The sequence below is a fragment of the Macrotis lagotis genome, chromosome 4 (genome assembly GCF_037893015.1).
Source record: "Macrotis lagotis isolate mMagLag1 chromosome 4, bilby.v1.9.chrom.fasta, whole genome shotgun sequence".
Lineage (NCBI taxonomy): Eukaryota > Metazoa > Chordata > Mammalia > Peramelemorphia > Peramelidae > Macrotis > Macrotis lagotis.
Genome location: NC_133661.1, coordinates 16,217,503 through 16,242,134, shown reverse-complemented (window position 1 = coordinate 16,242,134; position 24,632 = coordinate 16,217,503). Strand labels below are relative to the sequence as shown.

Genomic DNA, 24,632 nt, shown 5'->3' with positions numbered 1-24,632 from the left:
ATGCTCACAGTAACTGATAGCAACAACTTCTCTGCTATTCACTTTCCTCAGATGACCTCTTCCATTTGGAACAGTTCTCAGATCTAGTCAATAGGTTCTTCCATATTCTATCCTTCCATTCTATTCTATTTCCAAAATGCTCAAGTAAAAAGCAAGTCAATAAGCATCTATTAAGAGTTGTGCAAAAACACACACACACACACACACACACACACACAGTCCCTTAACATCCTGTTTTGCTTCTCTCTTTTTCATATATAAGGAAATCTTTCCTTTATGTCACTCAGTCATTATATACTTACTAAGTACCTACTATCTGCCTAGTATTAGGTTAAGTACATGACATCCTAGCCCTCGAATATTCGAATTATTGGAGACCTTAAAATCATTAACCCATTTATTTTCTTATATGAAAACAAAAGTGATTTCTACAGAATCATGCCTGACCTATCATTTATCAAATGCATTTTCATCAAGCTTGTCCAATGAACTATTGTCTCAAATATTAAGAGCTGTTCTTGGAGTCAGGAGACCCTGATTCCCCCTCTACATATCGCCTAGCTTGACCTTGTAGAAGTTACTCAAGTTTTCACTGCCCCAGGAAATTCTCTAAGATTATAGAGTATAGCGGAGGTACTGTTTTGCATTGGTAGAAAGGATTTCCACACTAGCAGAATTACCTCCAAAAGTGAAAAAGTCTACAAAATAACAGAGGATCTAAAAAAATACATATTTTTTTTGCAGTGGTTGAGAAACTAGTCATAAAATATTCATGTTTAGTGTATCAATTTTATTTAAATATTAAAGTGTAAGTAATGATATATTTTATGATTTTGAAATTGTTTTAAAATAATTACTTTTCTAAATACACATCATCTTCACAACTTGCAAAATTATTTTTCTTTAAATTTTCTTTTTTAATGAACTTATAAATGAGCAACAACTTCAAATTTTGTAGAGAAATACCTTTGAAAGACATCAGAAAAATGGCCAAAGCAGTGAGTAATCATGATTTTGAGAGCTTGCTGAAGAAGCACACCTACATCTTGTCAAAGAAGGAATAAAAGAAATCATCATTAAAATGTTGCATACAATTCTCACATACATATATTGAGAATCAGTTTCTTGAAACCCTGAAAATCATGAACCTTACAGCATGAAGTTCATCTTTTTATTCTTCATTTAACTCAGATCTTCTGCATGCGTTCATTTTCTTTAGTATTATTTTCATAGTACATTAAACAATCAACAAGCTACAATAGTTGCATTTATTTTGTTCCATATAAGGGTATGTGTCCAATTATGGTTGACTTCACCATTGTCAGTGATGGAAAAAAAAAATCTGTCAAGAATTCTATAAGGCAGATTGTTTCCATTTTGCCCAACTATTTATACTCTTTCTACTTTCATCCTTAACTGTTCTTGTGATAATCTGGCCTAATTAGATCTCATGTCAGGTTTCTGTAAACTTTTTTCCCCTTCTATTTCTTCTAGTTACTTTAAGAACCAATATTACTTGTGCTCTTCTCTTGCAAACTTCTCTTACAAAGTTTTGTTAATGAATTCACATTCTGTTCTTAACTGCTCACCAAAAAATGTGACAGTTGTCTTATTTTGGATGAATTTCCATAGGAAATGGGTCAATTTCTTTTTATCCTGTCTCCCTAACAGAGTCCTAAATTAATGCTAAATTAGTTCTTAGAAGCTTATTCAAGATTATCATATGTAGAACTTTTATTTTTTTTTATTTTTTAGAGATCATATGATTCATGGGTCTTATTTTTCCAATTAGGAAACTGAGTTCCAGAAAGAGGAAGTAGCTTCCTTAAGTTTCAACACTAACAATACTAATATAATAATAACAAATAACTCAAATGTATATAGTACCATGTTTGACTCCTATGTTAATCCTGTGTTCTAGGTATTATGATTATCACCTTTTAAAAAACCAGGAACCTAATGTTGCAAAAAGCAATATGACATCCAAATATGTATAAATATCTATATAGCTGTAATTCTCCTTTTCCTCATTTCTATAATACTTTTATCATACTTATGGCATAGAGTACTAATATATTACTGTATCTACCATAGAACTTACAAACTTTATATAGTATTTATTTATTTATACAGTATTTATTTATTACTATTTCTTTTTTTTTCTTTTTTGGTTTTTTACAAGGCAAATGGGGTTAAGTGGCCTGCCCAAGGCCACACAGCTAGGTAATTATTAAGTGTCTGAGACCAGATTTGAACCCAGGTACTCCTGACTTCCGGGCTGGTGCTTTATCCACTGCGCCACCTAGCCGCCCTATTTATTACTATTTCTTTAGAACTTTGATTTGCAAAAAAATTGCAAAATATTTACAAATTTTATTTTATTTGATCCTTACCAAGAAGTCATGGAGAGAGAGTCTAATATTTTCCTCCACAGAAAGTACTAGTTCCACTAAAGGATATTGCCCATGAACTTTCAATTGGTCATCTAACTCTCTCTCCTCTCAACTGAAATGATACATTTTTTAACTACTTAAGCAAAAATAAACTCTGCTATCCTTGGGTCTGATAAAAAATTCAGTTTGCCCTTATATTGGTTTGACAACTTTGTTATATACTCCTTATATACATGAGTGTTCGTTATATCTAATAACCCTTCCTGTTTCTTATTTTAAATTCCAAGAGGGACCATGTTTGTTACGACATCAAGTCAAAAATCAAAAAGGAGATGGAGCTTAATGTAGATTAATTTTTATTTATGTTTTTTTTATTTTACTTTATTATTTTTTTCTGGGGTTGTTTTTGGTTAGCCAATAGTGTTAAGTGACTTCCCCAAAGTCATACAGCTAGATAATTATTGTGTCTAAGGCTGAATTTGAACTCAGTTCTTCCTCATTCCAGGGCACATGCTCTATCCACTGTGTCATCCAACAGCCCCACTAGTGTAGACACTTAAGAGGTTTGCATTTTCACAATTTCCCCCACCATCTTTTGTATGAATGTGACCTCAATTTATTTATTTATTTGTTTGTTTGTTTATTTATTTATTTATTTATTTTAGGTTTTTAAGGCAAACGAGGTTAAATGGCTTGCCCAAGGCCACACAGCTAGGTAATTATTAAGTGTCTGAGACCAGATTTGAACCCAGGTATTCCTGACTCCAAGGCCGGTGCTTTATCCACTACGCCACCTAGCCGCCCCAACCTAGATTTATTTTTAAGCTCAAGAGATTTCTTCCCAAACTTAGGAAAAAATATGTCCTCATTTTGAGCATGCTGACTATTGAAAGGTCTTCACTAGCATTCTGGGATGGTTGCTTCTTGGAGAGCTAAAACTAGGTGAGAACATGGCAGATACCACTTCCTTCTCCTAAAAATGGATTTTATGTTGTCTATGCTTGAAGCATAATTTAGGAGTCATTCCTAGGATCAGGACTGAACCTTTGATTTATTTATTTATTTTTTATTTGCTTCCTTTCAAGTGAGAAAACATTCTGCTAATGCAGGTTTTTTTTTCCCTGCATTTCATTGTTTTCAAAAATCGCCTGAGAGGTTCCATGATGTGACACACAGTGTCACCCCCTCAGTCTAAATAAATATGTAGATATCCCAATTGGATTTGTCACCTTGTCTATGGGACACTTTTTTCATGTGCAAAATTTGCCATGTCTGTATTTGTCTGTCCATTGTGATGGCCACCCATACATATTCACTAGGATTTAATTCAAATATCATTCAAATTCATATACATTTGCATCTTATAAATGGAAACAAATAAGAAATTTATTGTGTTTATGGTCAGTGTGATTATAGCATTACCCTTCCCCTTAATGACAACCTGATTATAGTTGAAGACCACTTTGATGTCAAAAGGATACAAAAACAAACTAGCAAAGCAGTTTGCAAAACATAATGAACTACATCAATGCACAGATATGCTATCAAGTTTATTATTAGCATCATTATAACTTAGTTATCATTTTGGCCATTTTTTTTAGGGCAAGAACAAACTGGAACTGGATCACCAAATGACAATTGGGGATACAAAGCATCCATGCAGGAATTAAAGGAGGACAAAGAGAAGATTTAGGGATGACAAATCAGTTCTTTTCAAGGATTGTAAAGATTTTACTGTGGGAGAGGGATAATTAGACTTTTTCTGTTTGGCTCCAGGGGAGGAACAGGTGCAATTCGAGGGAGGCAAATTGATAGACAGATTGATCAAAAGGAAGGGGGTGCTTACAAATGCTTAGAGCTGACAAGGGTCTTTCAATGGAGGCCAAATAGTCACCTGTTAAAGATGAGGTAAAGAAAATTAGAATCATAAATTGAAATTGTCTGATTCTGTGATTCCATAGACTTTTGGATTAGACATTGTTAGGACTTCAATTAGATTGTTACATGGGAGAGAGAAGGGCCCTGTAGCCACTCTTCTCTATTCTCAGTAAGGGTAGTAAAATTCTTATAAAAATAGCAAGAACTCATTCATTATTTATTGTTTGATTTTAATTGCCTAATGATAACTCTACCAGCAGGAGTTAATGAGAGACAATGGACTCATCATCCAATTCATTAAAACAAAAGGCTTGAAATATTTGGAAATCTTACCACTTGGAATTAAGAATAGAATAATGTCTTAGGTCAGGGAAGTCCTTAGATCAGGTATAGTGAGTAGAGCTGTCCTTGAAACCATGGACAGTTCAGGTCTTCCAAGTATGATGAATAAATGATTTAAATGTTCCTTTCATCAGACAAATTCAATAGAATGTAAGCTCTGTGAGAAAAGATATGATCTGTCTTTATAGCCATAGAACCAAGATCAGTACCTGGTTAAGAGTAGGAACATAATCAATAATTATTACTTCCATATACTTGTGTTAGGTATTTCCTTTGTCTTTCATTTATATATGGAATTGTTTTTCATTCTACAACAGGAAGACAAAAGAGAGAGGGAATTTTGCCCTCACTAACAAGGAGTCCCTGGATGCCCAAGGAGGTAACCATTCCCAATAAAAAAAATTGACAACTATTTACAGGAATATCCTATGCTCAACACTTAAGGTATAATCCTCATACTTGCAAAAGTCCTGTCTACACAGAACAAACATCCTTTTTTATGATTTGCATTTTTATTTATTTACACATTACTAAAATAGTCTTGTAAGATTAAACATAATCTCCACTTCCCCCACAAAAACAAAAAAGACCTCATGAGCAATAAAGTGAAAGAAAGAGAAAAAAATGTGCTTCAGTATGCATTCAGATAACATCAGCTCTGTCTCTGGGGTGGATCACATTATTTATAATAAGCCCATCAGAGAAGTTACTTCAAAATTTTTCCATAGATGCTGTGGCTGATTGTAATTCCCTTCATCCATTCCTCCCCACTCCCATTTATTATATTTTCTCTTTCCTTTCATTCTGTCCCTCTTCAAAAATGAGCTGTGGGGTAGCAGAGAGGTTCAGTGGACAGAGCACTGGCTCTGGGGCCAGGAGACCCCAAGGTCATATCCCACCCCAGCAACCCAGCCACCAACCAGCCCTGTGGTCCCAGACATGACACCCAATTCCACTACCTTGAAAAAATTAAAAAATAATATGCTATATCAACTTATCCTCTCCCATAATCCTTCCTCCCCTCCCCTCCCCTGTCCCTTTTCTCTCCTTTTTCTTCTAGATTTCTATAACCTATTAAGTATGCTTGTTACTTCTGCTCTGAGCCATTTCCAATGAGAATGAAGTTTCCTTCTTTCTCCCTCATCTTCCCCCTTTCCATATCATTGTCAAAGCTTATTTCTTGACTCATTTACATAAACTAACTTAGTCTATTCAACCTATACTTTCCCTTTCTCCCAGTATATTTCCTTTTCACCCATTGACTCCTTTACAATATATTGTACCTCCAAAGTCAGTTCCATCCTGTGCCTTGTCTGTATATGCTCCATCTAACTACTCTAATAAATGAGAAGGCTCATATGGGTATTATCAGTATCATCTTTCTGTGCAGGAATACATGCAGTTCATCATCATTAAATCCCTCATGATTTTACCCTTCTCTTCCATCCTTTACTATGCTTCAATTGAGTCTTACACTTGAAGATCAGACTTTCTGTTCAGCTCTGGTAGTTTCAGTAGGAAAATTTGAAATTCCCCTGTTTCATTGGAAATCCCTCTTTTCCCCTGGAAGAGGATGTTCAATTTTGCTGGTTTTTTTCTCTGTTGAATTCTATTCTTTTTTGCCTTCCAGAATATAATATTCCAAGTCCTATGAGCCCTTATTGTAGATACTGCTAAATTCTGTGTAATTCTGATTTCCATATTAGAATTATTTCCTTCTGGCTGCTTATAATATTTTCTCTTTGACTTGGGATTTCTGGTATTTGGCTCTAATATTCCTGGGGATTATTTTTTTGGATCTATTTCTGGAGGTGATTGGTGGATTCTCTCTATTTCTATTTTACCCTCTGCTTCTGTAATGTCAGGACAATTTTCCTTTAGCAATTTTTTAAATATGAGGTCAAGGCTCTTTTTCCTGAATATGACTTTCAGGTAGCCCAATAATTTTTAAATTGTCTCTGGTGGATCTGTTCTCCAGGTCAGCTGTTTTTTTCAATGAGATAGTTCACATTTTCTTCTAGTTTTTCATTATTTTTTGTATTTTTGTATTGTGTCTTCATTCCTCACAAAGTCATTGGCTTCCTTTAGCTCCATTTTATATTTGAATGTGTTATTTCCTTCAGAGAGTGTTTTATCTCCTTTTCCATCTGGCCAATTGTGCTTTCTAAGGTATCCTCCTCATTAACACTTTGGACTGCGTTTTCCATTTGAACTAAACTTGTTTGTAATATGTTATTTTCTTCAGCATTTTTTTTTTGATCTCGTTGACTAAGCTGTTGACTTGGTTTTCATGTTTTTCCTGCATCTCTCTCATTTCTTTTCCCAATTTTTCCTCTATCTCCCTTACTTGATTTTCAAAATCTTTTTTGAGCCCTGCCATATGCTGAACTCAAACCCTATTTTTCTTGGAGACTTAAGAAACCTGGATTTTGTCATCTTCTTTTGGTCCATGTAATTGTCTACAGTAAGGTTTCTTTTTTTTTCTATTTACTCATTTCCTCATCCTGTGCCAAAATTTTGAGTATTATTGGGACATCCCTGCAAGGACCTCAATTCCTTCAAGGTCTTATGAGAGGTTGTGACTATTCTCCTGTACTGTGATCTGGTCTGGGGATGATCACAAGCACTCCTCTCTGCCCTGGAACTGTGAGGAGGGTCCTTGCTCTGCTATGGCATTATGGGGGCCCAGACTATGACCAGGATTTGAAAAAGTACAAAGCACAAGAGTCCTATCCCAGGGATAGAGGAGAGAATTTGATAGTCTCCCCCAACCCCCTTACTTTCTGTGGGCTGAGTGCTCTGGGAGCAACTGTCAGGTGGCTCTCTGCTGGGCAGCTTCCATTTCCTGGGATCTGGGCTGTACTGACCCCTGTCGCTGCACTGAAGTCCACTGAGGGCCATGCTGGCTCCCACTCAATCTAGCAGAGGTTTCCCTGCTGATCTTCCAAGTTGCTCTTAGTGTTCCTTGGGTTGGCAGGTCAGGAAACTTTCTGCTGACAGGATCCAGTGTTCTCAGGGACCTAGGCATCTTGCAGGCTGTTCCCAGAAAGCTGGAGCTCTTTGGCATGGTAATCCTGCCTGCGAAGCCAGCCCCTCCAAGGCCCTTTGGAACAGAGCCCTTCCATGATCTTCAAGGTTACCTTGGGAGGGAGAATTGGCCCAGTAGATCTTTCTGTGGGTTTGGTCTCTGGAAAATTTAGTTAAAATCATAATTTTAAAGTTTTTGAAATATTTTGGAGAGAGCTCCTGGGAAATTCCATTCTCATGTTGCCATCTTGGCTCCATCCCTCAGAACAAACAACCTAAACAGACAGAAAATATAAATGTGAATGAACAAAATCATTTATTTTTAGCATCATAGATTTAGCTTTTAAAGTGATTCTATATTTCATTTCCAATATCTCTCCTACCATTTTCATAGGAGACAGAAAGTGATTGCCCAAGGTCACATGGGTAGAAAGTTCAGAACTAGAATTCAAATACAGATCTCTTATTCTTTCTATTAAATATTTCTTGCAGTTAATTCTGCAAAAAAGTCAAAATTAATTGGTGTAAATCTGACAATAAGTAAATAAGAAGTGAGAGAAAACAGCACATAATGTGAGATGTGCCCATTATGTATTAGGAGGAAGTAGCATCTGAGTCCTAGACATTTACAGTAGGCAGTTGGGTAGTGCAGGGAGTTGGCTGCATCAGACACTGAATCAGGAAGACTTTTATTTCTACCTCAGTCTCTCACTAGGTTTGTGACCCTGAGAATGTCACCTAAACTTTTGCAGCCTTAATTTCTTCATTTATAAAATGGAGTACTAATATCATCTATTTCAAAGGTCTATTGATTGAGAACTATGCAAACCTTAAAGAGATATTTAAAAAACTGATTAATTTTATTAGTATTATTATTACCTTCTTAGGGATGTCTCAAAAATAGTGTTAATGGTGTTACAGTGGGGTTGAGGGGATAAAAACACTTTATAAAGAAGGTCCCATGCCAACTTTACTTGTGGTTGTTGAGTTCTTTTAGTTGAGACTGACTCTTTATGACTGTTCTTGGCTAAGATATTAGAGTAGTTAAATATTTCCTTCTCCAGCTTATTTTATAGATGAGACAAACAAGATTAAATGAGTTTTCCAGCAAAAACATCTTGTAAGTGTCTGAAGGCACTGAGGTCATAGGAAAATGGTCTTTCTGGTTTCAAGCCCAGTACCGTCTCACCTATTTGTCAGCCCATTATTTAAGTATTGGTCTAATTTGGATAACAGTTATGATTAGATAGTGAATGTCAACATTTCTCCAGTACCTGACCCAGGAATGATATATATATATATATATATATATGTTTTTTACACACACACACACACACACACACACACACACACACACGGCAAACTTAACAAAGCTTACTGAATTGATTAATCTTGTAACAGTGTAGCTGGGAGCGAGCTACAGGAGCAGGCCTCAGTCGCATCTCTTATAATCTTGGAGGAGGCTGAGAAGCAGGTCCATCTATTTACACTTACAACATTTCTTTCTAAGGATTCTGCTTCCATCCACTAACCTGATTAGTTCAAAAATCCTTGTCTTCTCTGATTTACTTCAAAATATGCAGAATTTGATCTTCCTCAGATCATTTGTGACAGAACCTGACATTGTTACAAATATTCAGAAACTCCAGAAATAATCTTGGGACTCCATAATTAACTTGTTACATTAGAAATGAGTCTAGGTTCTTTGCTGCTTTGTTAGATGATGACTGTTCTTCGTGAAGAAAGTGCTGTGGTCAGGTATTATGCAAGTTAAATTTGTTACTTAATTTTCCATCTAATGCAACTGTGTGTTCTCTGCCTTCATGCATTTTTCTTGAGTAGTCCAAACAGTGAATAAAACAAAAGTAGTGATGGTTCAAAGCTTGTTAGCATCAAATCTTAGAATCTGAAAGGAAATTCGGCTGCAGTTGAGCTCAGGGTCTCTTCACCTCATGATATCATGGATCTCTTTGGCAGTCTAGTGAAGCCTTTTGACCCTTTCACTACACAAATATTCATAATTACCAAGTAAATGAATTATATTGAAATTTAGTTATCATTTTTAAGTTCAGTGATTTTAGTATCCAAAGAAGAATCCTTCTATAATAACTTGGAAAAGTTAGATTACCTTAGTCCTAGGTTTTGTCCCTTTACTTAAAACCCTTAAATGATGGTGAACTGACTGCTGGTCCAAATGGTTCATTCTACTTTTGATGAACTCTTGCTGTTAGGAAACTTTCCCTTATATCTGATTTTCAACTGAATTCTATATATTTTGTCTGATCCTCTTAGAATGTGACTTTCTTGAAAATTTTCCTTTTGTACTTCAAGTATTTTCCATTTTGATAGTGAGTCAGTGAATGGATCTACTGTGCTGTTTCTTGGGGAGACAAACAGAAAAGTGAGACAATTCCATCCTTGTAGACAGCTGTAGTAGGGCGAGACATCATCTAGATCACAAGATCCAAAAATTGAGGAGCTGGAAGTAACCCCAGCAAGCAAACAATTCAACGCACATTGAGCAGTTAGAAGTTGCAAAGAGCATAGGCAAAAATGCCCTAACAATTGTCTGTCTTTAACAAAATGAATTACTTTGGGGAAAAGTGGGTACCTCCTTACTGGAGGTTTTCAAGAAAAGGTTGTCCATCCTTTTTTCATTCATGCAACAGAGGAGATTTTGGTTCAACATCTATTGAGATTGTTATCACAGATTCTGATTCTCTGAATCTATGAATTTAATTGTTCTTTTTGCTTGTAGTATTGCGGGACTCCATGTATTAGTTGTTGTTACTGCTGTTATTTCTAAATTTTTGAAGACCATGACATCAGGGAGGTGATGATTAGTGTTTAGATATGAATCAGGAGAATTAGAGATAACTCTGGATTTGAGGCAATCAGGCTTAAGGGAATTTCTTAAGGTCACACAGCTAGTAATGTCAAGTGTCTCAGTCTACATTTAAACTCAGGTCTTCTAGACTCTGGAACTGGACTTCTACCTACTGCATCATCACCTAGCTATCCTTAAGGGTTAGTAGACTTAAGTTTAAAGCTACATCTCTTGGGGAAGCTAGGTGGCACAGGGGATAGAGCACCAACTCTGGAGTCAGGACTACCTGAGTCCAGACTCAGACACTTAAATAATTACTTAGTTGTATGACCCTGGGCAAGTTACTTAACCCTATTGCCTTAAAATAAACTTTAAAAAATTAGAAATAAAACTACATCTCTTTACCTGTCCATCTTTAGGATGGAATGGGAATGATTAATGTTCAATGACTCTTCCAAGGTAAGGACATTTAATCATTGCCTAGTGCTTCTGACCAAATGGGAATTATCAATAATTAAATCTGATCCTTTAGAATTTGAAAACACTTTGCACATGTTATTTTATTTCAGTCTCACAGAAATCTTGTAATGCAGGTGCTATCATTAGCCTCATTTTGAATAGTTTAAATAACCCAAATAATATAGCTGATGAAGTGAGTTTTGAACACTGATCCTCTTTATTCCCAGTTTATCCCTTGTCAAATCACTCAATAAATAAACATGTATCAAACCCTGAATATGTTCAAGGGATTATTCATAGAGGAGAGGTGAATCAATCCAAAGAGTAAATTTTCTATTCTATAGTGACCATAGTTTTGTCAAATTTTACTATCATGAATATATGAAAGAATTTAGTTTAATTTTTGATAGTGCAAGGGATGAATGGGTTAAACTTTATGAAATGGAATTTCCAAATGGAGGAGATGATTTGACTCTGTGAATATTATGTATATATATATATATGTATATTTTCATATATATAATCTCTCTGAATAGAATAATATACTTCATCAGGGCTGTGATTTATTTTTATCATTATTATTATTTTTATTTTTTAGTCATGTTTTTCTCAATCCCTATCCTACAGTCTGGGATAAAGTAGGCACTAAATAAATGCTTAGTAACTGATTGATTTCTAGAGAAGCCAAGGCAAAATCCAGAGTTCACATGTCTTGATTTGTTGAACATAGCATCTTTTCCATCAGAAAACCAAAATAATCAAATTTCAGGGGGAAAAAATCATCTTTTCAGAAACCTGGAATCTTTTTTTAAAAAATGACCATGTCACAAAGATAAGAAAAGAAGCAGGCTGATCACAAACTTGTGCCTTTATTGTTTTGTTCCATAATAGTAATGATGTCTGATGGGTGGCATGTGCTCCTGATGAACAGCTCCTATGCTGCCAATTACACACCAGGTCGATGGCAGCTGTTTATTTTACTGATGGTGCAGGAGGGACAAATCTCTTCATCTGCTCCTGCCAACTGAATGTTATCACTTAGATAACTGAACAAATACTCTCATAAAATGAATAGAAAAGAATTATGGATTTTTCAAAATCTTAGTCTCTACTAGAAGTTGCTTATGGTAGAGTGATTTTCTTGGGTTTTTTTAAACATTTTTCCTTTTTTCTTTTCATCTATTCTATGATTTCCTTTTCCTACTTGTTATCCTCTTACCTTTCCTGTTTCCTTTCCTTTCTCATTCATTCATCATCCTTTCTTATTGAAGCTGACCCAGAAAAAAACAAAATGTGAGATCAACTTCCAATGTGACTGCTGACTAAGTTCATGGATGTCTTAGAAACTGACTGGTTAGAAAAGATGAACTTTGAAGGCCTTTCTAGCTTAAGGAACAAAATTAAGAGAATGCTTATTTATGATTTTGCAAGGTCTGGGTTCAAATGTGAAAGAGCTTTTAAAGACTTAGTTTCCTGGAGTGGCTAGGTATCTCAGTGGACAGACCACTGGCCCTGGAGTCAGGAGTCCCTGAGTTCAAATCTGACCTCAGACACTTAATTACCTAGCTGTGTGGCCTTGGGCAAGCCACTTAACCGCATTGCCTTGCCAAAAACAAAACAAACAAACAAACAAACAAAAAACCACTAAAGACTTACTTTCCCTTCCCTATAAAAGAATCAGATTGGTCTAGGTGATTTCTAAGGGTTCTGACAACTTTCAAATTTCATGATTGTTTGATATATTCAATTTTTCTCAAGTGCCTTCTTCATCTAGTAGTGACTGACCATGGGCTCGATATATTTTCCTTAAATGACAAAAAAATCTTGATAGATAAGTTTTTCTTGACTGACAGATAATAGAATATTTCTATATAACTCACTTTCTAATACTTTGTACCTTCTAAGCTTATAAATTTGGAAACTCATACTATCAAGGTGTCTTGGGATCCTTTTCAGACAATTTGATTTTGCCATTTCGATGGGAAATGCATCCATCTAAGGTGTTTTTCCCCCTGACAAAATATATTATTTGTGTCTTTTGTGTCTCAGTGGCAAGGAGCACCATAGACTTATGTGAACAACAAGCTAGGGGTTATATCCTGTCATCTCTGTTCCCCCTTTTCAGTGAAAGGGGCTAAATAAAGGAGGGTACATTTCTTATAAGAGCTGGACACAGCAGATTGAGAAAAGAAGAAATCAAAGAATTCCAGAGATCATGATCACCTTAGTCATTTCATCCACTTCATTTTTGGAATCGTAATATCAGTACTGCTGGGGACAAAAGACCAAAGTGGGAAAAATCATAATTCTAAGAAGAAAGTATAGATGGTAATTGATGGTCACATGTCTATGTATGCTTCTATGGGTATGATTACAGAGATAAGGATACAACTGTGCCCACCAGGATTTCGTTAATATAGGGAACTACAGGTAAAAATCCCCACCCTCCCACATCCCTGACCTCTAACTTTAAGAGAAATCCAAGGACTTGCCTAAGGTAACCTAGCTAATAATGTGTCAGAGTCCTAGTCAGACCAAGATATTTCTGGATTTAAAACCATGATGTCTCTCTTGGGTAAATATTATTCACAAAACATGAAATAGCAATAGCAACAATATTAAAACTTAACATTTTTAGTATATTAGGTTTTGGAAAGAGTTTTTCACCCCTTCTTTTGTTTGATCTTCACAACAATCCTGGAAAGCAGGTACTATTTTTATTCCCATTTTCCAAGAGAAGAAACTACGGTTTAAGAAGGTTAAATGATTTGCTAAGGGTTATACATTTAGTAAATGACTAAGACAGGATTTGAATTCAGACTTTCTTGACTCCACATCCAACTTTCTATTTACTGTGCCACCTGACAGACTATCCGTATAAATGTGCACCTGTATGTACATGAATTTATCTATATGTTCATTGTAAATGTGTGCAAATTCTGTATAAAATGTATAGAGATATATAAGTATAGAAGATTTATACATATATTGCTTTTGTTCAGTCATTTCAACTGTCTCCAACACTTCATAACCCTATTTGGAGTTTTTTCTGACAAAGATATTAGAATGCTTTGCCATTTACTTCTCCAGTTCATTTTGCAGATGAGGAAACTGAGGCAAAAAGGTTAAGTCAATGCCCAAGGTAACAGTCTCAAGCCATATTTGAGCTCAGGTGCTCCTGACTCAAAGTCTAGGGGTCTTCTACTGTCAACTAGGAGTCACATTGATCTGGACCCTGATGTTTTTAGAGGCTTCTTGAATCTCTAGATTATATCCTTTTAATTATGAATCCTGGAAGCAACCAACAAAACCTCAGCCTCACCTATAGTCACCCTGACTTTTTTCCCCTCCACTAAAGGCTAAAGGAAAGTGATTTGGGGAAAGCTTAACTTGGTTATCCTGCCATCAACATGATTTGTGAGGAGACATTAACTGCACTGAGACGAAAGGTTTTGAACTGAGTCACTTTAGATTAACTTTCCAAGCTCTCTCCTGAGTAGCAATGTTCCCAATCGCCCCACTAACTTATTTTTTGTCACTGTTATTGATTGCAGTTGGTATGTCTTTTGTTAGGGGAAAAAATAGATATTTTGATATGCCTCTGTGATGGCTTTGTATAAGTATAATGTGAAAGAAATGATTCTGGAAGTGAATGGTATTACTAATGAGAGTTTGGGGAGTGTATAGTACCCCAATATTTTCCTTGAGAAGGCAGTCTGCATGAAATTACTCTCCTTAGCTTTCTTCAAAGATTCAAAGCATCTATCAATATCTAAGACAAAGTGATCAATCAGTGTTGATTGTCTCTATAATCCTGGACTGAAGCAAAGAATCCTATAAAAATTCACCTCCTACATTACACATTTTTCTTTTTTCTATTAAAATGCACATTTGATGATATAAGGATCAGACATCACAGTAATCTCTTTCATCAGAGAATGAGAGTTGATTTTTGGAGAGTCGTTTCCCGACTCTTCTCTCTTTTCTCCCTCTCCCTTCTAGTTGCAATTAATTTCTCTTTTAAAAATTGATGGAGACTACAGCTAGAGGATCCCTTGAATTCCTGAGATCTGAGTGACAGTAGGCTAAGTCCTTGGGGCATCCCTACTAAGTCAACCCCAGAGAGTAAGAGATACCAGGATGCCTAAGGAGAAGTGAATTAACCCAGATTAGAAATGGAACAAGTTAAGACTTAGGCGCTCATTGGTCTTGGTCTTGAGACCATGAGTGACCACTACACTTTCAGCATGGATGAGAGAGGGAGGCTAAATAAATGAATGAACTTGGCAAAGAGAATTGGATTTACTTTATAATTCCATGGCCTGAGTTTGAATCATGGTTCTGTCACTTATAACCAATACTAAACCGAATCTGCTTTTTTTTAATGATTGCTCTAATAGATACTAGGAGTTAGACCCGGCTTCTTCAGTAACATCTATGAGAATTTGCAAACATAATTTTAGAAATAATCAAAAATGTTTCTGGCATGACAGATGAAGATTAGCACTATATTTATATATATGCATTCATAAATATATAGTTTTATATGCACACATATAGATGTATGAATAAATATATGTTTATATATATAACTTAATATATTTTATATAATTCAACTTAGCAAATTTATATTTTGTTACATAATTTAAATCTATTTAACAAAGAGATTTCTAAAAGAGGTAGTGCAGTCCAATTTGGGAGATTTTAAGGAAGAAAATTCAAGGTATCTCAAGAAGAGGAAGACACCAAACAACTTGAGAGTAGGAGAGCAGTATTAGCCCCACCAAAGGTCACCAAAGAAATGTCAGTAACTACTGATCCATGCCCAGATCTATTTTCTTATTTATCTTGTACCTAATGTGTTAGCTTTGAAACTCGTGAAGTAAGAAGCTTGAAATTCTAAATATTGTTTAGATATGTGTATGACAATGAGCATTTTGATATGATCACCTTGTTTTATGACTTTGGGGCATGAAAATTTCAATATTAATTAATAGAATGTGTGTTTTTGTTTTTGATTTCACAAGGCACTTGGGGAGCAGCCCATTCCCCAAAAGAAAGACCATCTTTTAAATTGCTCATTGGAAGCCTGAGCTGTTAGATTCCTTTTTTTCTGTATTTCATTGATACAACAATCAAAGTAATGTCCTTAACATCTCTCTTAGTCAATAAATCTTTATCAAGCATTTATTAGAAGCCATTCATTGTTCTAAGTCGTGGTTATACTACATCCTCATCAGTTTCTTTAAAAGAAAAAAGTCATTTTAATGAATTAGTATTTATTTTACCTATTCAGCAAATATTTATTTTGTAAACTTTATACTGTGAGTTAGGGTTAATTTACACCAAACAGACAATGTTGATTTTAATATAGACCTTTTTTTGGAAAAAGGGGGAAAACAAATATATTAAAAATAATTAAGGAAAGAGCAGTGGCCATGCAAAGGAGTGATCTAGGTAAGGGGCATGAGATCTTGGAGTACAGAAAGATACATTTCACCTGGGTAGATAGGAAGGAACCTGGAAAGGCTTCATTAAGGCAATGTCCCCTAAATTGGACATTGAAGGCAGGGAGGAGCTTCGGGAGCATAGACTTTAGAAGCAGGGTTACGGGTGTGACTGAGGTGACTCTATAGATAAGTCAGTCCCAGTTATTCTCCCAACCACGGGCATCATTATCTTCACTGGACAGATGAGTACAAGGAATTTGAGACACAATGCCATTTCCTAGACTCACATAGTTCATTACTCTCTGAGGTAGGATTCCAAGGTTTTCTATTCAGACATTTAACATTTGAATCATTGAAAGAATTTCACAGCAGTTTTCAAAGATGAATAATTATCTTTGGGCAAGGGGGGATATCAAAGTCAAATGGACCTTGGGCCACTAATAAATATATAGATAAGGGGTCCTGGTAATTGAAAATGGATAATTTTAAAATGTAATATCATCTATCTTATATTGTGTTTTAATTCATTTTGGTAAATATTTCCTAATTACATCTATATCTATATCTATATCTATATCTATATCTATATCTATATCTATATCTATATCTATATCTATATCTATCTATATCTATATCTATATCTATATCTATATCTATATCTATATCTATCTATTTGTTTATGGTGCAATGGGTTAAGTGACCTGCCTAAGGTTAGTGAAATCAAGTGTCTGAAGCTGAATTTGAACTCAGGTTCTCTTGATTCTGGAAATGTTGCTCTATTCACAGCCATCTAGCTGCCCCTCCCAATTGCATCTTAATTTAATTCTGACTAAATTCAGAGCTGTTGGGGATTACAGGGGCCAACAGATGTTATATTTGACCCCTCTAATTTATCCTTTGTGTCTTGAGTCACACACTCTCTCTCTCTCACACACACACATGTATATGTGTGTAACTATACACAAAAATATGTGAAAAATGAGATAGAGAATAGAGACACGATGCATACACTGAGAGAGAAGAGAGAGACAAAAAGACAGAGAAAGAGAGGACATACAAAAGAGACAGAGAAAAGAGAGAGACACAGAGAAAGAAATCAAGATAGAGAAGAGAGACAGAGACAGAAAGAGTGTGTGTGTTAACCATTTTCTAGAAGACTGTGGTTTGTTAAGAGATTATGTTTGTCAGCTTGGTAAAAGCAAATTTTATCAAATATTTACATATGTAGATATATTTGTCTATGTGGGTTTATATGTACATTTGTATCACAAACAATTCCTCTTGGAAAAAGAGAGTTTTCAAATTGAGGTAGTTTAATTGTTGTAATATTAATTCTTGCTCAATTCATTCTCAGATGTATATAATTTAAGTGACCTTGAGGAAGTCACTTAACCCCATTACCTCAAAAACAAGCAACTCATAAGGTCCAAGGAAGAGAAGATTTAGATCGAGAAGGTGGCCTTAGGGATGTTCTTGTCATTTTCATCCAAACTTCCCTCATTTACAGGTGAATAAATCAAAACCAAGAGAAAAAATAGTGACTTTGCAATTTTCTACTGTTACTATTAGTTACTGTGAGAATAAAGATCTGAACTCACATTCTATCAAAACTCTTTCTTCAAGATTCATCATTTTTGCCAATATTGCAGCAATCAATCAATCAATCAATCAATGAAACAATCATTAAGTGCCTAGCATTGGGGAGAAAAATATAAAGAATTAAACAACCCCTCCTTTCAAGGAAGAGAGTCAGAAATATATATGTAAATCAATGCAGAGTAAATATAAGAATATGTATGGAAGATCAACTATGAAATCTGAATGTGGATCTCTCTCTGAGGTATGACTTAAGGGTAATTAATCTCTAAATTCTATTCAAACTAATAAAATTCTATGAATCCATGGCGAAGATTCTAGCAACTTTGACCTAAACTTCATTTGTTTTCTTGAATGTCTAGTGTCATTCTTAGAATTTTGTGTGAAACTAAGATAAGTCCTCAGCAAAATCATAAAGGAATGAAATATGTGGTCATCATATTCTACCTAGTGGCCAATCCCCAATGTATTTTTTCCAGCTGTAGCTGCAACCTCTAATTTTCAGTCTATGGCGTAGAAGTAAATAATACCTTCGATGACTTTATTTTTAAATATCAAAATGATGACTCCCATAGAATGTAAATATATCACATTGTAGATTCAGAATTCTGTCTGCCTTGTGCATAATTACCTGAAACCAATATGATTCAGTACAATGAAACTTTGCTTTGCTTTTGGTATAAGCAAGGAGAAGGAGATGTGGTCATACTCTTCTGGGTGTTTGGGCAATGTCAACAGAAAATGGCATCACACATTACACATCATACTTAGAGTCTCACTTAAATCAGCTACCAAAGGAATTGTCATATAAATTAGGATGTGACAGAAGAACAGCAGATCCAGTCAAAGCATGTCTGAAATTTGTTGTGTTATTATGGAACCACTGATACCCTAGAGAATCTTCCAAGAAAAGTAATTGGGATGACATAGCTGTTGAATATCAGGCCCTAGTAGTATTGATTGTGATAAATGCAGTCATTCATCCTGGATCAGAGAATTTTTAGAAGAGCCATGATATCTGTCATGCAAGTTTTGAAGGCCCAGACAAAAGAAACATTTGCCTTTTTTCTAGACCATCAGGGACAAGAATAGGAACCATGCTATAATAATTGTTGAGACTTTAGATAAATCAGAGTTAGCTTAAAGGTATAGCAGACTTGATACCAGAAAAGATGTGAGCATCTGTGATCAAATGAGCTATTTGTACAACACTTCACATAGGTCTAGTACATAGATGAGTAGTCTCTTCTAACCCATCCCTTGGGTGACCTTGGGCAAGTGATTTAAATTCTTGGTTCTATAGACAATATTCTAAGATTCCAAAGTTACAGAGATGGTAATGAAGTTCATTGTTAAAAAGAATTTCTTCCCCAGGGAGTTGTCTATGATAGTGAAATTAGAGGTCCAATCATTTCTATATATAAATTAATGGAGATACCATCTACATATTTTTAGTTGGGATAAAATGACTTTTGTGTTTTCTGCAATGTATGAACTGCTACACACACCAACAAATAACCGGTATATGTGGGTGAATGAGCCAGTACTTATTCATTGACACTAAGATTTACTAACTGAATGATTCTTTTGTTCAGTTATTTTTAGTTGTATCTTACTCTTTGTGAACCCTTCAGGATTTCTTAGCAGAGATACTGGACTGGTTTGACATTTCCTTCATCAGCTCATTTTGTGGATGAGGAACCTGGGGTAAATGGGGTTAAATAACTTGCCTAAAGTCACACAGTAAGGGTCTGAGGCCAAATTTGAACTCAGGATGATGAGACATTCTATCCATTGGGCCACTTAGTTGGGCCTGCATGACCCTAGCCAAATGATTTAACTTCCCTGTGCCTCAGTTTTCTCAACAGTAAATGAACATGAAAATAGCACCTACCTCTAAGGGATTTTGTAAAGGTTAAATGATATACCACAGGCTTTATGATTCATAATATTACATAAATGTTATCATCATCTTGTCATCATCCTCATTCACATTATTGTCTTTAATAATCATCAGTATGCTTAGTACCAGATTTTTTCAATTTGCTTCTAAAACTGTGTCTAAAAGGAAGGAGAAATGATTGTAGATGATATCTCCATGAAATTGGGCATCCATTTCCCTTTCCTTGAACTTGATTCCAATGTTTTTCAGTTACATTCCAGAGACATCTGACCCAAATCTGAAATCAATTAGAGTTTAATAATGAGATAAATGCATTCTGTATTATGAGTTTACACACCTCATTTGTTCATGATATCTGAATTCCATTCTTTCTACTCCCTCTCCATATTCTTTTCCAAAGTAGAATCCCATGATGACTCAGGATTATTCAGTTAGAACACATATTACAATATCTAACCTGCTTATGGATGCTCAATATTTCTCTCCTAAGGTATGATTGAGCCAAGAGAGATTACTGGGACCCAAACTCAATCATAGTTTCCCAAAGCTCTATTCCCAATTTGAGTTTCCTTTCCACATTTTATTTTTTGTTGAGGCAATTGAGCTTAAGTGACTTCCCCAGGGTCACATAGTTAGTGTGTTAAATGCCTGAGGAATATTTGAACACAGGTCCTCCGAACTTCTGTACTTTATCCACTGCACCACTGAGCTGCCCCTCCCATCCATTAGTTTTACCTAATTCAACCTCAACCTAGATTCCAACTACTGGAACCTTTCTTCCTCCACACAGAAAGTTCCTCCAATCTACATTCATCACAGACTTTGCACCTCTATACCTTACAACATTTTATTGTGTTTCTTCTACTAATAACTTTGAAAATCCAGGCTAGTCTCTCTTGAATAAAATTTGTGTCTAATTGCTTGCTGTATGGAATTTTAAATCCAATTTTTAAAACTTCAGAATTTCACAGGCAGTTGAAATTTAATTCAGTTTTATTCAATGCCATTGTGATGCATTATAAATCATTAAATGAATTTTCTTTTGTCTTCCTTCCAATGTTCATAGGTTCCTAAAATTAACAATTCCAATTGTGCCTGAAAAGATAAGGAATGAGGACTTATGTTCACTGATAAAAATTAACTACCTCAACTGAAGTAGGTGGCCATCTTCTCTAAAATTAGAGTATAAAGACTCTAAGGGGCAGAGAGAGTAAAGATACTTGTCCAAATCACAATCGATGTGGCAGAACCTGAAGCTATGTCTTCTTGACTTTAGACGAGATCTTTACCTACTACACAATACTACCTTCATCTAAATGTTTGTTGATTAATCATTATATCATTTCCCAATTTCCAGTCTGTTTTCCTCTCAACTATTCTATGAGGTAGGCATAGAATTATGATTATTCTCATTTGACACTTGAACTGGAAAGAAATTCAATGATTATCCCAGGGCCACACAGATAGAAAGTGGTAAAGTCTGGATTTTAATACATTTTCAGAATTGGGGTCCAGGATTCCTACCAAGATTGGAAATCTACTATTTCAATTAACAGAACCATCTAGAGAAGCTTTCCTCTACCCTGTCGTTATACTTTTTACCAATCTTTTTGATATAGGTATCTGCAGATATTTCTTTAGATACATGGAAAAATAATGATCATTTCTTTCAATGTATTGCTACTGAGTTTCTGATAATAAATAACTAATAATGCTTATTTGAAATGCTTCTCCAGACATGTTATTCTTTTCTGACTGTAATTGTTGTTTATTTTCCAGGATTCACAATAAAAACAACACTGAAAACTATGATCAAAAACTGAAAAAGGTACAGTCTCTTTTGCTTTTCAATTATATTATTTAATGGAAGACTAACTCGATTTTGATTAATTACCAAGGATTTCAAAATTGAGATTACCAAGTAAACTCTAAGATTATCAGGAGAATGTGTAGGATGACTTTTTAGCAGACTTGTAGTATCAGAGGCCCTCTCTAGTTACCATCTGAATTTGAAATGATTTTAGTAGTCAGTAGTCACCATACAACTATTGGTGCTATTCTGTTTTTTGAGGGATTTTTGATTAGAGGATAAACATCTTAGTGGAGAAAAACTTTAAGGTTACATTCTGCCCTACTGAGGCAAAGGCTCTTTTAAAAAGGAAAAACAGAGCTATCAATGGTTTTTGATAATCATTAAGCTCAGAGGAATCTTTTGGAGTTTGCATTTTTCTGCCATTTTTCAATTAGTTCATTTATTAATTACTCTTTGTCAATGATGGTGTTCAGTTTCAGATCTACAAAGGATGGCAACATGAATGATTTTGTCTTCTTTGTATGGATAAAAGTGCATTGGACTGGAAAAGTTTGATGCCATCCCTTGATATTGCTAATTGTCTGTGGTCAATTAGATCATATTAGTCTTGGTTGTTTCCTCATCAAAAATATCCATGTCAGATGTGGTTGTGTCTTAAATAATGGATTGATGTTTTTATGTTACAAGCACCAATAGATGGGGCAGCTATGTGGCATAGTGCATAGAGCACTGACCCTGGAGTCAGGAGGACCTGAGTTCAAATGTGACCTCAGACATTTAATAATTACCTAGCTGTGTGACCTTGGGCAAGTCACTTAACCCCATTGCCTTAAAAATTAAAAAAAAAAACTAGTGGAAAAATTTTATAATCTTATTTCCCTTGACTCAGTAATGACAAATCTTATGGAAGAATTTGAATCTGATGGAAGATATATGAATATTGGAATAGAAAGGAAGTAGGATTAATGTGAAAGATATGGGTGAAAATTCTATTTCTTCTGTTTACTATCCCTATGACCTTGGAGAAGCCAGATTCTTTCTTTGGTCCTCAGTTTCCTCACCTGTAAAATAAGGGGGCTGGAATAGAACAAAAGTTTTTAACCTTTCTTATGTTATAGATCTCTTTGGTAGTCTGGTGAAACTCATGGTATCCTTAAAATATTTGTTTAAATGAATCAAAAAGGATTACAAATAGCATAAAGAGTTAGAAAGGTAATCAATGATGCTGAAGTAACATTGTTTTTAGTGCAAGTTTATGTATTTTCTTGAACCTATCCTAGGCTATCCTCTGGAACAGAGAGTTTCTATAATAAACTGGCATTCAGTTTGTCTCAGGGGGAAAAATCTTGGGGTTTTATTGGATTACAAGGTCAATGGGAGTCACCATTATGATGTGGAAGTAAAGCAGTCATTGAGCTCTTGAGTTGAATTAAGTGAGGAAAAGCTTCAAGAAAGAAGAGGTCCCTTTGTTCTCTGGCCTTGTCATGTCACATTTTGGAGAGGATAATAATAGATGGGAGAGCCTTTATGACATGGAAACCTGGATGGTAGTGGGGTCTGTGATTAGCCAGATTCTTCACACTGATTTTACAGATGAATAATATTAGACCTTAAAAGGAGAATTGACTTGTCCAGAGTCACACATCTGGAAAGGGGAAGAATCGGGATTTGTTCCCCACATCTTTCTGACTGTGAGGTCAATTCCCTCTCCACTATGCAACATTTCTACCTTCTGATGAAGAATTTTAAGTCCATTCCATGAAAGAATCAGTGTCAAAGGAAAATGTACATGTGGAAAATGTATTGTAGTGTTTATGTTTCGTCTCAGACATAAAATCAAGGGTAACAAACAGAATAATATACATGAAGTCAGGAAGGCATCACTTCAAATCCCTTGGCCAAATGCTCTAACCTATGGGCTTCTTTTCCTTTATGAGTAAAATATAAAGCTGGATAAATATGAGCTGGACTCAGTGAGATCAATGGTCCATTTCATCTCTAAATATATGAATCTGATAAGTTGAAAAAGGCAGGTTTTGGTTCTATGAAAGGAGAAATATTCCTAAGAAGCAGAGCTCCAACAGGAAACAATAAGTTTTAAAAAAAAAAGGAAGCAGTAGGTAAGAATGTTGAACTTTGATGTGGAAAAAACCTGAATTCAAATGTGAACTCAGACACTTAACAGTTTTGCTACCCTGGATAAATCATTTAACTTCTCTAAGTCTTATCTTTCTCATTTGTGAAATGGGAATAATAGCACCTATCTCACAGGGTTATGGGAAGATTAAATAATTTTTGTAAACTACCTTCAAAACTCATAACTTTATAAATATAAATAATTTTATAAATATTTTTATTTCTCTCTCTCTCTCTCTCTCTCTCCATATATATATATATATATATATATATATATATATATATATATATATATATAAAATTGGAATACTTGCTCATGGATGGATTAGACTAGATAATCTCTGAGTTCCTATCCAACTCTAAATTATTTGATTCCCTGATCTTTGTGATATCTCTGTAAAGCCTTTGTTAAATAATAAAGTATGATAGGAAGTAGGTATTACTGTAAACCATTCCTTTCCAATTTTAGGTAAGAACCAGTTACTCATGATTATAAATATCAATCATAAGTCATTAATATAATATTATTCCATATTAACTTAAAAATAAATATGATTGGTAATTAAATTGTGATGTTAATGATAATGACCATTATTGTTAATCTTGTTTTGGAAATAGGACCCTAGGATAAGCTCAGGAGAATCAATCTCTTTTATCCCTACTTCAGATAGGAAATGTTTATCTGGGTTTTATTTAAATGTGAATTCTTCAGGGGTCTTAGAAGTTGTTTGAGAATACCCTGGTAGACTAGGGAGATAACTTCTTCCCCTTATTGTGGCTAGATATTTTTTTTCAGTCTTTTCATGTT

At 35.0% G+C, this 24,632-nt stretch overlaps 1 protein-coding gene across 3 annotated transcripts in view; it reads left to right on the top strand.

Annotated features, from left to right (window-relative positions):
- Nucleotides 1-24,632, top strand: part of PCDH15 (protocadherin related 15) — a 2,110,989-nt gene that overhangs the window by 849,008 nt on the left and 1,237,349 nt on the right. For all 3 annotated transcript variants that reach the window (XM_074232276.1, XM_074232274.1, XM_074232275.1), the window contains one exon: nucleotides 21,655-21,703. The gene's annotated coding sequence lies outside the window, so the exon portion shown is untranslated. The remainder of the gene's footprint in view (nucleotides 1-21,654; nucleotides 21,704-24,632) is intronic.